This window comes from Medicago sativa, chromosome 6 (assembly GCF_051527215.1).
Source record: "Medicago sativa cultivar Bolivia chromosome 6, Bolivia_mono, whole genome shotgun sequence".
Classification (NCBI taxonomy): domain Eukaryota; kingdom Viridiplantae; phylum Streptophyta; class Magnoliopsida; order Fabales; family Fabaceae; genus Medicago; species Medicago sativa.
Window position 1 is genome coordinate 96,293,804 of NC_140754.1, and position 16,312 is coordinate 96,310,115.

At 31.3% G+C, this 16,312-nt stretch overlaps 1 pseudogene; it reads right to left on the reverse strand.

Moving 5' to 3' along the window:
* LOC146918587 (uncharacterized) lies at positions 1–4,297 on the reverse strand (annotated as a pseudogene).
* Between the last annotated feature and the right edge of the window lie 12,015 nt (positions 4,298–16,312).

The following is a 16,312-nucleotide window of genomic DNA, read 5'->3' on the forward strand; positions in this document are numbered from 1 at the left end:
CTAAGTGTAAACCACCTAGCAGAATGTTACAAACATTTAGAAATCACATTTGATTTTCAAAACAAAAGTGAACTCCATGTGAAGAATTTCAAGGTAATAATTGATGTATATAGCATAAATGTACATGCGCATAGAGGAAGACTTTCTTGAACACTCACACAAGTAGAAAAAAAATAAATGAAAAAGAATTTACTCATATCATTGAATATTTGTTCTTTAATTTTGTTCAATTATGTGTGTGTCTAAACACTTTTTATTTGTGTTTGTGACCAAGAAATAATTTATCCATGCGCATATTAGAACATGTAGGTTTTGACTCGTCCAACAATATCTGTCATTTTCATATCTTATATGGGAAAGATGTTGTAATAAGAATCATCAATAGATGAACAATAACAACAATGTCCGTGAATGTATAGTGTCATTCTTAAGGTAACATATTTTTGGTTGATTGAAAAACTCATTTTATTTTTCTAACAGGAGAAATATTATCAATACCCTACTATGCTATAATTCAAGTCACTAGACATCTACCCGTGTGTCGTAAAATATGAGTTGTTATCTACAATTTTATTAATATAGGAATAGAGTGTTCCTGACACTATTCATGTGCACCTAGTGTGATAATACTTTAATTATATTTGGTTCAACATATTCATTGAGTATTAGACTATATCTGCGATCTTGATCGAATTAGATAAGGATATTAGAAGTTAAAGTTTCACTTAGGGATGACAATGGGTACCCTATGGGTGGGGTACTATAGTGCCCATCCCCATACCCGCATTTGTAAAAAATACCCGTACCCGTGCCCGTACCCTCGTGGGCAACAACTTTAGTGCCCTTCCCCATACCCTATGGGTACCTAAGGGCCCATACCCGCACCCATTACCCGCACTTTAACTATGAAAAGACAATAAAAACATCATAATTGAAATAAAACTACGGTCTAAATTTTTTAAAATTTACTCAAAAAATAGTTCGAATCGTAGTATTTAGTGTAATAAAAAACATCCAAAATATCCCTAAAAAATTATACACCGGTATGATGGAGTTGTTATTATATTAAGTAGTTTTTTTTTGTTTAAGTTTAGGTATAGGCTTAAATAGCTAAATAAATTAATTAATTATACACAAAAAATAAATAAATTATTTATGATATTATATAAATATGTATATGCGGGGTTGCGGGCCTGGGCAGTATAGTACCCTTACCCGTGCCCATACCCATTAAAATTTGTGGGTATTACCCAGACCCATGCCCATACCCATGAAAGCGGGGTTTTACCCTACCCATCGTGGGTATTTTTTGCGGGTATCCATTGGGTCTGGGTCCAATTGCCATCCCTAGTTTCACTCAAACAACAATTCATGAGTTTAAGAATTAAGAAAGCTAGTTAATGTCATTAAACAAAATATATTTATTCATTTCAAGCTTTCGGTTTTCTCCATTTTATAGTCTAAACTCATTTCTATATTTCATTCTGATGGTTCACACAACCCTCTTCATAATTTGTAATATACCAATTTTGTGATTATACGATATATATGCATACTCATTGCTCTTATTACTTATGTATTATTTTTCATGTTTTTTGACTAATCACCCCTTCATTATTTGTGTGTGCATGTTTACGAAAGCACAATTCTTGTAGATTGTCAGTCGATGATTCAAATTGGGTAAGGAATGTGTCCATGGGTAAAACTATTGGATCAATAGTACTATTGTGTAAACTATTTTAGAGAGAAAGTCAATTGTCTATTAGATTATAAATAATTTGATAAACCTTGGTTCGTTTTGCTCCAAGATATTTTAATTTAAGACTTCATATAAATGTTTTGTGAAAGATTGAAATGTAGCATCCTAAGCCTTTTATTGAAGATTAATTTTTTGGCTTAATTGCACTTTTGCCCCCTATATTTTGCCAATTGTGCGATTTTGCACCCCATTGTTTCAAACGAGCAATTTTGCACCCCATAGTTTTCCCCCTTTCTGATTTTGCACCTCAAAAAATCATAAAAATATTCAGTTTTTTTCCAAAAAATTTAAAAAATCGAAAAAAATTTAAAAAATTCAGAAAATATAATCAGATTTTTTTTTTAAAATTCTGGAATTTAATTTTCAAAATACAAAATAAGTAAATTTTCAAAAGATTAAAAAAAGGTCAGATTTTTTTTAAAAAATTCTGGAAAAAAATTTAATTTTTAAAAATCTGGATACAAATTTTTAAAAAAAAGGTCAGATATTTTTAAAATTTACTTTTTTGTATCCAGATTTTTTTCCAAATTTACAAATACACAAAATTTACTTTTTGAAAATTTACAAATTTTAAATTTAATTTTTAAAAATCCAGATTTTTTTGTATTTTGAAAATTAAATTTTAAAAAAATCTAACCTTTTTTTAAAATTTGTATCCAGATTTTTAAAAATTAAATTTTTTTCCAGAATTTTTTTAAAAAAATCTGTCCTTTTTTTAAAATCTGTATCCAGATTTTTAAAGATTAAATTTTTTTTCCAGAATTTTTTAAAAGAAATGTGTCCTTTTTTTAAAATTTGTATCCAGATTTTTAAAGATTAAATTTTTTTCCAGAATTTTTTTAAAAAAAACTGACCTTTTTTTAAAATCTGGATATATGATTTTTTTTCTGATTTTAAAAACAATTACTATATTTTCTGATTTTTTTCTAATTTTTTAAATTTTTTGGAAAAAAACTGAATATTTTTATGATTTTTTGGGGTGCAAAATCAGAAAGGGGGAAAACTATGGGGTGCAAAATCGCTCGTTTGAAACAATGAGGTGCAAAATCGCACAATTGACAAAATATAGGGGGCAAAAGTGTAATTAAGCCTAATTTTTTATACTTAATTTAAATCAGCTGCAAAAATCATTTGTAAATAATATTAAACTTTACCTGTCCGTATAATGTTGCATTAATAACACCTCTATGCGCATGACCAGAGGCGTAGATAAGATAACCACCTTTCTTCATAGGAATGCTTGCTTTTTGAACGTGGAAAAGGTTTGTACTATTCTTTTTTGAAATAGTATACTCAGCCTGTAATAAATATAGAAATCTTTGTGGATCACTTGTTTCTAACGTGCAAATTAATAAATAAATAAAAACTATTATCATCAGGTTTAAGAAATTATCTTGTTTTGTTTTTACATGCAAATGATAGCTTTTAGTATTCTATTATAGTAAATAGAGTTTGAATGAGCCTCCTACTATGGTTTTCTAACCCAATCGCCTAAGCCACATATTGGTCATGACATAATTTAATTAATCCCAAAAAATATAAAAAATTATAATTTAAATTATTTACTTACCTGACAATCGTGGATTGTTTCAGAACCATTTGTTCTTACCCGATCAGTGACGTCAAGTACATAAAATCTAACTGGAATTTGGTGTTGGTTCCAGTTAACCCAGGTTATGTTGTATCTTATGGCAAGATTTCTCCTTGGTGCTTGAAATCCCTTTTTCATTTTGCACTGAAACTTATCTTGGCAACAAAGGACTCCTGCTTTATATTCGGGAGTAACTTTTTCATGGAATCCAAATGTCACATCATAAAAAATTTTAGGGAGATTAAAATGGTCACACTTACATTGAACACAAATTTTCTTATTTTCAGCGCCTCGTGTATCAATGACCAGCAGACCCAACAACCATTGCTCTTCCCACCCTTCTGTAATATCAGGGTTACCTATTTCAACCGCATATGGATAAGGAAGTTTTGTGCTTGTTCCTCACGTTTCACTTCCAGAACTCCATTGATGTGGAAGAATACCGTTGTTGCATGTTCCATCATTTCTTTTGTAAATGAGATCACCAGAAGGTTTGGTATGATCATTTGGATCTTGTGACACTGACATATTCTTCTTAATAATATATTTTAAAATAAACCAATGATGAATGTAAGTTTCATGCAATGGTACAGAGTTTCCATGTTCATCAACTAGATCAACATCAAAGTTCTTGATTCCAACATGACCGTTTGGAAATTCAATATTAAACATTTGTTTATCTGCGACTTCTCCAGGCCCCACTTCAAACTTTTTGGACAAATATGTCATTGATTGGATAACTTTTGGAGACTGTTGTTGTGAATAAGTTGTGCTTGATAGCATCACAAGTATTGACAATGAGGAAATGAATGATTTAGAGATTAATCTCATGTTTACCTGCACACAAATGATTATGGTTACATCATAAGTTATTGTCAATGCTTCTGTTATTATTATTTTATGTAAATTAATAAATGAAAATACCGTAGCAAAGATTTTTTCCTTCTTGAATTCCTTGGAATTTATGTTAAAAACTTGTAGAATTCAATTTTGTGAAGATGTAGAGATCTTGCATGTTGCCTACTTTTATAGTTGAAATCTAAAAGATTGGCATAACTTTGACGTGTAGATATTGATGTTTCATACTGTTTTTAACAATCCCAACACATATGTTGACTCCTATTTTTAGGTGTCTGAGGTGTTTTTATATGTTGTTAAGTAGTTTAACAAGTAAAAAATCGTTAAGAATTTATCAGAAAATCTAAAAATGCAAATCATTTAGAAAATTCATTTTATCTAGCTATTTTTGGAAATAAAAAGCTTATTTTTAATACATCTCAACAAAATATTTTACTTAACAATATTACTTACAAATATTAATTAGTTAGAGATATTTGTTGTTATATTTTTTGTCATCTGAAAAAAAAATGATTCATACCAAGTAAATTTTTTTTTACAAAAGTAATCTAACCGTTATTGTGTATACCTGTTAACCGTTGGATCAATATAAAGTCATTTTTAATATACAATAATACAATCTATCTCGTAATATCTTGTGGTGTCACCCTTTATCAATTATCATTACAGATAAAATTTAAGACAATTTTATATTATTTTTTATTTTACATATATAAGATTTTACATTATATGTTTTAATAATACACTAAAATTTCAAAAAAAAAATCAGGGAAAAAACAATAATTAGATAGTAATATTAGGTATTACGTTTTGTTGTCCTCGTGAGCGTAGCTCAGTTGGTTGGGACAATGCATAAATAAAATATGCAAGGTCCGGGGTTCAAACCCCGACCACTACCAAAAAAAAAAAAAGGTATTACGTTTTGTTTTTTAAATAAAAACATGTATACAACTAATGCGAGTACAAATGATACTTTTACCATAATCAAACAAAATCTTACTTGGCAGAGATTGTCGTCAAAATTGGTTTAAAGGATTATATTTTCATTTTACTCTATTATTTCAATAGTCAGAAAGTAATAATTTTCATAAAATTAAAAAAATCAATAAACACGAAAAAAATATTAATGTGGTTCTCCTTAATAGGAGTAAAGGAACATAATTACTCTTGGATTTAGGGATGACAATAGATATTATTATTATTATTAATGAGCTTCTCCCGTTGAACAAATATGGTATCCGTGTCCACGACATATTCATGCGGGTATCTATTAAATGGGTAATAAGTGGAATTTGAGGTATCCGAATACACTTTCAGATATCAATGAAAATATAATATTTTTTTATAGAAAAATTGGGTTTATTTATAAAAAGTAATTGCCTTGAGTTTATCCACTCTCTTTTAAGGACAAAAGAAATATGGCCTCGTGAACTTAGCTCAGTTGGTATGGACAATGCATAATATATGCAAGGTCCAGGGTTTGAACCCCGGACACCACAAAAAAAAAAGACAAAAATATTAACACATCAAAATATTCACACATTTAATTCTCAATTTAAAGACAAATTTTCTAACCAAAACAAAATACATCACACTCATTTTCTTCTTCCTTTTACCACAAAATAATAGTTCAAAATTCAGCCTCAATGTATTTAATAAGCGATGTCCTTTTACCACAAAATAATAGTTCAAAATTCAGCCTCAATGTATTTAATAAGCGATGTGTAAGTATGTTTATTAATTTATTAATGGGTACATATAATCGCTGACACAAGTACAATTAAACTGCATATGTATCAATTAATTAACGGGTAGTTGGGATATTCATTTATTTTGCAGCTTATATATGTATATTAAGCTACCCGTCTCATGTCAATGGTGAATTTTATCTAAAGGTACTAGCGAGTAAAAAATAATTTTCCATCCTATTCGTAGTGATACATGAAATAGATTTAAAACATATATGAATCATAATGTTTCTTAACATATTGTAAAAAATAACGTTATGTTTCTACATATATGTCACCCTAAAATGTTTTGTTTATATTGTTTCTTTTATATGCACTTCTATTCGGCCACCATGACAGAACAAGAAATAGAAAAACTTGATGTCATGGTCGCCATGGCCAGCATCTGGCTCGCTCGACCACCGTGACAGAACAACTAAACTTTAGAAGGAAAAAAAAACTTGTTTTGAGCATCTGAGACATACCCAATCACCCATGATCATTACTAACCGTTTCAGTAGGTTGTTTTAAACAAATTAATATTGAAGATGTAAACCATGTATAACATAATATCAGCAAGTTTTCTCACAAAAAATCTTGCTACCCAAGGTGGGTTCTATACTAAGGAACTCACCATATAAGCACTTCCACTTCAAGCATATGCTTCAAGCATATGCTTGTTGCTTCAAATCAAACACCCAAGCTTCTACCTTGAACATAATTGATTGTGTTCCGGACTATGTCTAAGCCTATGTTGCCGACCCAAGAATAGAACATGTGTCTCGCTCGAGTAAAAGAAAATGAAGATAAATTCCTACAGTAATCACAACTCAAATCAAGGCAGCTTTGCAAATCCAACAAACCGCCGCTCCAGAGAGAGAGAGAGAGAGAGAGAGAGAGAGAGAGATGGGAGGGGAGAGGATGGATAAAATTTTAAAAGATACAACAATCCATAGAAATCTCATGTTCTCATGAAAGACTTTTTCATGATAAAAATTCAATAAAAAATCCCATGAAATCCATCAAAATCCAATTTATTAAACAATCCATTGGAAATAGAATATTTTTGAATACCACCAGATTTTTTTTATGTTACCAAGAGTCTTAATTGAATACCACAAGATTTTTTTAAATCATAAAGAATCTTGATTGAATACCACAAGACTTGATATGCAATTTTTCATCATAAAAAGTCTTTTAATATCATAAAGAGTCTTGATTTAGTACCTCAAGAATTTTTCATCATAAAGAGTCTTGATTCAGTATCATAAAGAGTCTTGATTCAGTAAAAGAATCTTGATTGAATAATCACAAAGAGTCTTGATTCAGTACCTCAAGAATTTTTCATCATAAAAAAGTCTTTTAATATCCTTTGAAATCCAAATCAAATACACCTCTTAGTGTATGTGAGTTTCACCGTTACTTTAATTCCATCCTATGATTGTAATGAATTACCTCTTCACCACTGATTTATGAAATATTTAAAAGGTTAACGAGTTAGATCAAAATATGGTTTATGATAAACAATATGACATAATTTATTTAATTAGTTGATTTGGTTTGCTAGCTCTTGATGATTTGGAAGGAAAAAAATGATCGACTTTTTCGTGGAATACAAAATTCTCCTATTCAGCTTGTGGAGCGTATTAAGCTTCTTTCTTTTTGGTGGTATAAAGCCAATCACAATTCTTTTCTTTATAGTTTTCATATTGGCTAACTTGTGCTTCTCTTTGTTGAACTTTTGTGTATTTTTTGGCTATCTTCTCTGGCACATCTTGTGCTAGGTAGATAGTCTGCTGGTAGTAATATATCTCATTTTGATTTCTTCACAAAAAGAAAAATATTTTGTTAATTTAATTTTTTGATATCATTTTGTTAATTTAATTGACAACTCAAATAGGAAAAATGTTTTATTAAAAAAAAGGAAAAACATTAAATTAAATACAATAAATGTAAAAAAAATATTTTTTTTGAAAGAATAAATGTAACAAAATATATACAATTCTTTCGCTAACGAAATGCATTGATTTGCTTCCTTAAAAAAATGTAAAAAAAAATATATTTTTATTTTTGACAAGATGTAACAAAATATTGTACAAAATATATTACCCAAAAAACTACTATGCAAAATATTATAGATATATCTTTTTTATATTTTGACTTATAATATTATAACTTTATGACATTCATCTCTTCGTTGAGTAACAATCACACACATATGCGTAAAAAAAAAAAAAAAAGACACACACACAAAAGAGGAAGGCTTAGGCTTGGGTTGGGCTTTCAAATTTCATTCAGCCCAAATAAATACTCTTTCTTCGGTTGCTACCTATATAGTATATATAACTTGGCTCTCTAGACCTGCATGCAATTTTCATTCGTAACATCTCTTTCTAACTCAAGGTACGGTATCTTCACTCCTCCTCCTCATCATCCTCTTCTTCTTTTCTTCTACTCTCTATACTATATATAACTTATTTATTATTATTTCTCTTCCTGCCTTTCAATCTTTTCTGTGATTGATTGCACGAAATATTAATTTTTTCTCGGATTTTGAGTATAGGCTTTTCATTTTCTTATTCAATGCTTCCTGTCTAGGGTTTATTTCTCAGTTGAGTTTCTCCTCAATCTTTCAAATCTAATAACCAAAAATGAGGCCAGTTTATAGGTTAAACAGAGGTAGTGTCAAAATTCCAACGAACAACTACCACATTCGGAGGTTAGGTTTTTAATTTTCTTGCCTTTGGAAGGAGAAGGTTTACCTTTATTAGTATGCCTATTCTTACATTGCTCGAAATATTCAAATCTTTACGGATTTGGTGGTTAGGTTTTTAGTTTTCTTATTCAAGGCTTTTTGTCTAGGGTTCACGATTTTCATAATCTCTTTCTCCTATTTTCATAATCAAATAATTTCCATTCTTCTCTCTATCTTTTTTAAGTTCTAGTTTGAAATTAGAAGTTTTACATACCTCATGTATGTACAGAGAGAATGAACTGGGAAAGTTTAACTGAAGATCTACAAATAGAGATACTAATTCGTCTACCGGTAAAATCATTGATGCGTTTCAAATGCGTTCAACAATCTTGGGAGATTCTATTCGAAAGTCCTCACTTTGAGGAGAAGAGGTGGCTGCACAATTCTAAAAAATGTAAAGCCAATAGTCTCATGGAATTTAACTGATTGCTTTTATGTCTTTTTTTGGTTTTTTAATTTTCAAAACTCAATGTTTTTTTGTTTGTTTTCAAAGGCCATGATGTGAATGAATCAATCAATTTTTGGAGATACTCCAAAAGTAGTAAATACCCCAAACGGAGTAAATACCCCAGAAGGAGATCTTTGGCAAAATCCAAGGCAAGTTTTTTCGGGGGAATGTTAACAAAGTTTTTTCAGTTACTTTTAATTTTAATGATTTTTTATACTCTTAGAATTTGACGGCGAAGATGTCACATGTTGATGTTGTTGCTGAAATTCGAAGGGGCATGAATGATGCGAAGTGTGCTTATGATTTAAAAACTGAGGCAAGTTTTTCTTTTTCTGGAAATGTTAACAAAGTATATAGGGCTGGACCATTAGCAATGCTTTCGATTCAAGTTTCATAATTTTAGTTTCTTCGTTAATATTTGAGTTCGTTGATATTATTTAACCTCTAAACCAGCAGATGAGGTTTCTGGAGAACGTGTTGACTTGCAAGGCTAAACTTCAAAAGGAGCTAGCTGCTAAACATGAAAAGGATAACGCTGAAATTCAAAAGCTGAGAGCTAAACTTCAAAAGAGGATAGACGAAGCTCGAAAACAGACAGCTAAGTCAGATGACGAAGCAGCAGGAGGCTTAAGATGAAGTACATCCAAAATTTGATCAGTTAGTTGATGAGCAGAGGAACTATCTTCTTTCCTTCATTTGTTTTAGTGCAATTTAATTTACTATTATGAACCCTTATGTTTGTTGGAAAAAGAGAGTACTTTTCATTCAAGTTGATGAAACAGAAGTTCTAATGCAGAATTAATAGTTTGGTTCCACGAGCAAATTTTGTATCCTTGAATATAATTGGTGATGCGCATTTGGTGGAATTTGATTTTGGTGTGTTTAAAGCATAGTATTAGTGAATCCCGGATAGCGGTGCGTAGTGGCCGACCCCAAAAGTGGGATAGTGTATAAAGGTGTGACAAATAGCGGTCACAGATATCCCTAAACACGATGAACATACATGGAGAATTTCAGTATTAGAGTTTGGGAAAGTATACCGATATGGTGATATCTATATTTATAAAAATTTAAAGCAAACCTATCACTAATAAACCTTAAATAATGCCAAATTATTGTAGAATCAAATACAGGTGGATTGAATGCATAACCATTACATTATATAAGAGTTTTTACCAAACTTCTAGGTCGCTTTTTCAATCAAACAAAATGATAAACTTTCATGCAGAATTCATATTACGAAAATTGGAAGGGTTAAAAATGCAAGAAAATGCCTCAAATCAATACACAGGACAGTAGTGAGTAGCATATAGCCTAAAACAAAAAAAGTTTGGAAAGCTACATAAAATATTTCAGTCTTCAAAAACATTTTTTTATTAGAATTCATTTAGATAGCATAAATCAAGAAGTTGCAAGTTGATTAGCAAAATAAAAAAGTTCAATTTCAAGCATGATATTTTCTTTCAAGTTTATTAGTAATAGGTTCAATTTTGGCATAAGTTCAACTTGATTATTAGTCATAGGTTCAAGCATAATTTCAAGCATTATATTTCAATTTCAAGTTGATTCTTTCAGAAATTATCATGCTTGAAATTGAACTTTTTTTTTTTTTATTTTGAATAATCAACTTGAAACTTCTTGAGTAAAGCTATCCAACTGAATTCTAATAAAAAAGTGATTTTGGAGACTGAAATTTAAGATTATAAATGTAAAATTATATGCATTACAAGTATGTAAGTGATATAGAATTGAGAAAACCCTAGAAATTCCTCCAAATGTGAACAAATGAAAATTCAACACAAAATAAACAATCTCACAGAAGAGAGAAACAACAGAATTAATTGTTAAAAATTGTCAATTCACACAAGTTGACAAAACAAAACTTTTTACCAATATGCAGCTTTAGCATGTTTGGTTACTATCCACGTTTAATCAATGTTCAAAACCTAAACCTATTTACTTAATAGATGAGAGAAGTGGCAAAGGGGAATTCATTATTCAATGTTAAAGAGAGAAAAATTGGTTCACCATTTCTCTTGAATGTATCTCATGATTTAATATTTCGCTTATTTTCTCATTTTATCTGCACATTCCCTGTATCTGTGACACGTTTTCTTTTCAGAATGCCTTGTTGGTAATTTATGCAAGTTTTCTCTAACAGTAAACTAAGTGTTCATTATTCTTTTAGTCTGGAAACCATGTTGTATTCGTTGGCTCTTTGTGTTGTCATACGAGATGTCTAGAGGTAGCTCACTACACATAATCCATGGCTTGCTTGAAAGGGCATTGAGTAATGTTATGCTTTGCAGCTCTAGGTCAGTTGTACTGTTCCATTTCAGATCGACGTAGTTTAAATCACGCAAACCATGCTTGCTGCTGTTGAGTACTTTTTTTTCTTACTTCTCTAATGCTAGAAGATTGCTCCCTCTCCGCAAAAATGTGGAAAAAACAATCAACTTTTACTTGGTATTCTGACTTTTGACATAGATATTTGGTATAACTAGAAAGGACTACAATGGAGGAATAAATATGTATCTTTGCTGAATGGTTTTATGTAAATGGGGTAATAGATATACCAAAATAAAGACCTGAGAAAATGTATATATTTTAATCTCTCCATTCATACTCTTTGATGATTTGCCAAAATAAAAACCTAAGCAAATGTATATATTTTGACGATAGGAAATGGGAAGGAAGTTTCCCAATTAGTAAAAGTGTAGAGCAAAATAAAAGCACAGGGTCTACAAATAATAGAATGGAAACTTGAGGGAAAAAAGAGAGAGAGAATATTAAGCTGTTTTGATTTTTGTGGTTTAAAAATCCTAAATATCACCATCCATTCTCATGCTGCCCTCAACTTAAATATTATGATGATTTTCGTGGAAACTTCATTGATGGGTATAAAGAATATGTAAAAATGCACAGATAAAATTTCCCAAACTTAAGCTTATGTACTCCGAGCAAAACTCAAAATTAAAGACACAAAGCAAAATTCAAAAAGATTAAAAACAGCGTGATGCAAAGTTGCAAGCAATTAACACATTTTAAAATTTAAGGAGCATGACAATAATTATGAATAAAATCTTGACATCTGTAGTGAACTAGGAAGCTAATATTCGACTTAAAATGCATAAAACATGATAGAATCCTCACAAGATGTATATATAAAATACATCCAATCATTCAAGAAGTGTACATGGCTAGTGTTACTCTCAAGCACATCATCAAATCTAGCACCGTCATAGGCTGGACAAGCCTCTAACGTCAACAAATCGGAGCACATGCATGTAAAGATCAAAATGTCTTTATTAAGGCTGTAATGGGGCCAAAATAAAGGTGAGATGATCCTAAAGGGGGCTAGGAGTCAAATTGGGTGACATGAAAAATCACTTAAATATTAAGCATGAAAGACAATTGAACTCAACCAAGTGATGACAAAATAGAACTCTGCAAGACATTTGAGCTCAACCGAAGATAGTTGAATCCAACACAATAACTTTCTTTTACCCACCTAAGATATTTGCACGAGTAGATTTTTTTTTTATAAGGATTAAAACCCAACCCATATTTGCGTATGTGCACCCATACACATACACATATCGAGTTGGCTCATATACAACCAACTAAACCATACATAATTTAAGTTCAACTCATTTATTTGATGAGCTTAATTATTAACTCAAATTTGACTCATTGGATTCTGAACTCATGTTCAACGAATTAGTTACTGAATCATATCTAGCACTATTTTTGAGTTTAGTCAGTTTATTGTTAGCCATAAGAAAAATCAATGTTTTGACAGTCATTCCGGTCATTGAACGGATACAGACACCAATTCAAGTTTCAGTTGCGGTTTTGGTTACAAAGTTAAAGAGAAAGAGAAAAAAAATAAACAAAAAAAAAAGAGAAAAACTAAATATATCAATCTTAGCAAGAAGAGGAGGTCCGAGATGCCGGCTGGAGGGGAGAGACGAACCATGATATCAATGCTAGAAGAAGCTCTTGACTTAGCAAGGATGTCTGCACAACTATTTGATCATGGAGTATATCAATCTTGGTGAAGAAGATATTTGTGAAACCTTGACATTTGATCATGTAGTATATCAATAAAATGAAGAGAATCTGTGAAACAATGCATGTCATTATAATCCAACTGCTTGGCCAACAAAAGTCCTTGATATGAATAGCATGAAGCTCAACATGAAAAATGTCAGATATGCTCCTGAAAAGAATCCAGAGAAACCAGATTTCCATACCTCGGAAGGATGACGAGGCAAACCACCAAATCCAGCCGTGACGGGGTTGCCAAGGCAGCTGCCATCAACATTAAGAACGGTGCAAGAATTATTGAAGGAATTCCATTTGACCCATTTGCGTCGCAGGTAGAGGACTAGGAAAGCAATAGATAAACGTGGAAGACGAATTGGAACCGTAATTTAACCAATAGTTATTAAATAATACTTTTTTTATACCTTTTTAAATTGTAATTTTTTTTAATACTTTTATTTAGAGGAATTTTCCAATACTTGTATTTAATAAATTTTTGGTAGGATTCTTTATTTTATGGTGGGATACATGTATTTAGTAAAAATATTTCTCAAGACTTTGTATTTAGTATTATTATATTGGTTTTTTTTTTGTTAAGAAAGTATTATTATATTGGTTTTTTTGTTACAAAAATATTAAGATTGTAATTATACATTTTTTGCTAATATCAAGACGATATATTATACTTTTTTTAAGGGAGGACTATATATTATTTTTTTGAAGGAGGAGGACAATATATTATTATATTTTAAATTTTATACTATTTTATTTATTAGAATCGACCACTCAAATGGGAAAAAGTTAAATTAAATATAATATACGGTAAAAAATAATTATGCAGAATACGTCTCTCTCACATGACATACATATCTTCCTTTCGGTTGAGTAATGTGCTATATCATAAATGTTTGTATTGAAAAATGTATCCTATATCATAAATGCTTGTATTGGAAAAATGTACCTAGAGTATTGTAGAATCATGTACCTAGGCTAATGTAAGTTCATTAATGCTTTCTAGAGAGCTCTTTCACTCAATATAAATGAGAGTTCTCCACCATCTGATATGTAAGCAAGCAAGAAAAAAAAAAAAAACAAAGAACCAAACAAGCATTATTCAGCCCCAAATTATTATTCCTTCGATTCTTATTTTTCTGCATAACATAGCAGACTAATCCCCTCTAGAATACCACCAACAGAGTGGTATCAGAGCTTCAGATCCTTTAAGAAAAGAAGAGATTGAAGGTGAAAAGTAATGGCCTCTTCAAGTAATGTCTCAACAAGCATCAGCTCTACTTATAGCAATGTCCACGTACCTTTATTTGAAGGAGAAAATTATGATTTTTGGGCTGTAAAAATGGAGACTTTGTTCAAGTCTTTGGATGTGTTAGAGTTCGTCAAAGAAGGGTTTCAAGAACCAGCAGCTGCAGGCAAACAAACAACAGCAGAAAATGCAGATTTGAAGAAGAAGAAAATCACAGATGCTGGAGTCCTTGGAATGATTCAAAGAGGAGTCTCAAATACCATTTTCCCAAGAATTATGAGAGCAAAAACAGCCAAAGAAGCATGGGAAACTCTGCAACAAGAGTTTGAAGGAGATTCAAAGGTGAGAACAGTCAAACTTATGTCTCTTAAAAGAGATTTTGAGAATGAAAAAATGAAAGAAAATGAAAGTTTGAACGAGTACTTTAATAGACTCACTGATTTGGTGAACCAAATGAAATCTCATGGAGATACAATTGAAGACCGTAGAATTGTTGATAAAATTTTAATTAGTTTGATTGAAAAATATGATCCTATGGTGGCTGTTATAGAAGAAACTAAAGATTTGTCAATCATGACTGTCCAAGGGCTGATGGGGTCACTTAGATCCTATGAGCAAAGGTTATCACGACGCAATGAAAAGTCAGTTGAAAGTGCGTTTCAGTCCAAGCTCACAATTCAACCAAATAATGAGAAAATGATGTCCCAAAATAATGGTGAGTCTTCTAGAGGGGGCAGATTTTCTAGAGGCCGAGGAAGAGGCGGAAACTCTCGTGGAAGAGGAAGAGGCACCTATGGAGGACGAGGAAATTTTGGAGGCTCAAATAAATGGTGTGGCATCTGTAAGAAGAACACTCATGAAGAGAAAGATTGCTGGAACAAAGGCAAGCCACAATGTCATAATTGCAAAAGGTTTGGACATATGCAGAAAGATTGTCGGTTGCAAAATCAGCAGCATGTAGCATTTGCAGTAGCAGAAAACAGTGAAGGCAACCTGTTCTTTGCTTGTCACAAGGCAACTCAAGAGTACAAAAATGTGTGGTACCTGGACAGCGGGTGTAGCAATCATATGACAGGAGATAAAGAAGCTTTCATTGACATTGATTCCTCATTTGACTCAAAAGTTAAATTAGGAAATGGAGAACTTGTTGAAGTTGAAGGCAAAGGGAGCATTAGAGTTGCAACAAAGCAAGGATGTAAGGTAATTTATGACACTCTTTATGTTCCAAAGCTAGATGAGAACTTGTTGAGTGTTGGGCAACTTTTGGAGCATGGTTATTCTCTTCAATTTGAGAATCAAGAGTGCAGAATTTTTGATTCAAAAAGAAGAGTTGTTGCTGTTGTGAAAATGACCAAAAGCAGAAGCTTTCCACTTTCTCTTAATTATGAGAAAAATATCAGTTTGATGGCTAGAGAAGAAGGTGACTCTTGTCTATGGCACAAGAGACTTGGACACTTAAATTATAACAGCATCACTTTTCTTTCTCAAAAGAATATGGTGTTCGGGTTACCAACAATTGAAAAGAAACATGGAGTATGTGAGGGATGCTTACTTGGAAAACACCATCGACAACCATTTCCCAAGGAAGGAGCAAGGAGAGCTAAAGAAATTCTGGAATTGGTTCACACAGATGTGTGTGGTCCTATGAACACCTTATCTCATGCGCAAAATAGGTACTTTATTTTGTTCATTGATGATTTGACTCGTATGACATGGGTTTATTTTATGCGACAAAAATCTGAAGTATTTGTGATATTTAAGAAGTTTAAAGCCTTTATTGAGAAACAAAGTGGCAAGTCCATTAAAGTTTTGAGAAGTGATAGAGGAAAAGAATACACCTCAAATGAATTCGATAAATTTTGTGAA